The sequence below is a fragment of the Tenrec ecaudatus genome, chromosome 1, assembly GCF_050624435.1.
Source record: "Tenrec ecaudatus isolate mTenEca1 chromosome 1, mTenEca1.hap1, whole genome shotgun sequence".
Lineage (NCBI taxonomy): Eukaryota > Metazoa > Chordata > Mammalia > Afrosoricida > Tenrecidae > Tenrec > Tenrec ecaudatus.
Genome location: NC_134530.1, coordinates 59,100,812 through 59,102,943, shown reverse-complemented (window position 1 = coordinate 59,102,943; position 2,132 = coordinate 59,100,812). Strand labels below are relative to the sequence as shown.

The 2,132-nt window shown below is 43.4% G+C and overlaps 1 pseudogene; it reads right to left on the bottom strand.

Moving 5' to 3' along the window:
* Positions 1–1,616: 1,616 nt before the first annotated feature.
* On the bottom strand, positions 1,617–1,783 carry LOC142438358 (small nucleolar RNA SNORA74; annotated as a pseudogene).
* Positions 1,784–2,132: the final 349 nt, after the last annotated feature.

Genomic DNA, 2,132 nt, shown 5'->3' with positions numbered 1-2,132 from the left:
TGTACATACTTCCAGGTCCACCAGCAGTGGATCAGACTTCCTATCTCCCCACAGCCCCCAGGGGGAGTGCATATTGGGGATCCAACACCCATCTGTAGGCAACTGGACATCCCTTTACAGAAGGGCTGTGAGGAGGAGACAAGCCAGTCAGAGTGCAGTGTAACAACGATGAAACATGTAACTTTCCTCTAGTTCCCAAATGCTTCCTCACCTACACTCCCCCCACCCATCATGATCCCAATTCTACCTTACAAATCTGGCTGGACCAGAGGATGTACACTGGTACAGGTAGCAACTGGAAACACAGGGAATGCAGGACAGATGATCCCTTTAGGACCAGTGGGGAGAGGGGCGATACCTGGAGGGTGGAGGGAAGGTAGGGTAGAAAGGGGGAACCAATTACAAGGATCTATATATAACCTCCTCCCTGGGGGATGGACAACAGAAAAATGGGTAAAGGGTGACGTTGGACAGTGTAAGATATGCCAAAATAATATTTTATAAATTATCTAGCGTTCATGAAGGTGGGAGTAGGGAGGGAGGGGGAAATGAGCTGATGCGAAGGGTTTAAGTGATAAGCAAATGTGTTGAGAATGTGGAGGACAATGAAAGTACAAATGTGCTTCACGCAATTAATGTATGTATGGATTGTGGTGAGTTGTATGAACCCCCAATAAAATCATTTTAAAAAAAGAAAGAAAATCAAGAATTGCAGCCTTCGATATTGATTACAACTCAATATAAAGAAAGCCAAAATTCTCAAGACTGGACCAATAGACAACATGATCAACGGAGAAAAGACTGAAGTTGTCAAAGACTTCATTTTACTCAATCCACAATCAATACCCATGGAAGCGACAGTCAAGAAATCAAACAACATATTATATTGGACACATCTGTCTAAGACCTCTTTAAAGCATTGAAGAGCAAGAATATCACTTTGAAGACAAAGGTAACCCAAACCATGCAAAAGTTGGACACGCAAAAGTTAGACAAAGAATAAGGGAGTCTGAAAAATTAATGCATTTGAATTATAGTGTTAATGAATAATATAGAAAAGTACCATGGACTGCCTGAAGAATAAATAGGCACGAAGCTGGCTAGGCTTTATCTTAGGTGTTTTGGTTATGTTATCAGGAGGGGCCAGTTCTTGGTTGTTCTTGGTTTTCCTTTGTGACATCATGTCTGGTAACAGAGATCAGCAAGAAAGAGGAAGACCATCAAAGAGATGGATTGGCACAATGCTGTTAATAATGACCTCACACATTACAACAACTGTGAGGATGGGCAGGAGTGTCCATGGGGTCAGTACGAGTGGAACTGACTTGCCAGCACCTAGCAAGCAGTGCTGTACAGGAGTGTTGTGGACAGACAAGACAAGTACGGCAAAGAAAAAAGAAAAGACAGTTATTCTCATTAAGTCGAATGGGGGAAACTAGCATTTCTTTTCCAAATCTACTTTTCTTTTTTCTGAATAAAGATAATTTTAAAAGAGCTGTGTTCACAAATTTCTTGAATATAAAAACTCAATGAGAGTTGCATTTTATTAAATACCTTTTCAGCATCCATATGCTTTCTTACTCAATTTACTAATGGTGCATACTAGCATATTACCTTTTCTTTTCTTTTTTTCCTCAAAGGTGCAAAATGCTGCCCAGAGGTTATGCGACCACAGCACTAAAACGGTGCGTGGAGCCAGACCTCACTGGGCAGCGCTTGCTCTTCCAACAGTGCAACACTGTCCCAGGCATTGTGCTGGCCTGGACAGCTGACAACCGCTGGGGGACCTTTTCTTAATACCTTAAAAAATTCCTTAGTATGAAGACATCCCACAGAGGCTGAGACTAGAGAGAAGCACCAGAGGTCGAGGTCTGGAAACAGAGCAAAGGAGCCATACAGAGGCAGAGCAGAGAGCCTTTGCTCTGAGACTGTGAGGCACAAAGTGAGCAGCAGGCAGCCTGCCTGGCCCACAAAGATAGAGGCGAGGGAATCACAAGGCTGAGGACCAGAGAGACTTGGCTGCTGGCTGAGGAAAGGTGTTGTTGTGGACCAGTGACTGCATCATTACTGCTTACCCCCCATAACTTGTAGTGAACTGCTAACTCCTTACTAAACAAACGCCCATAATTGTG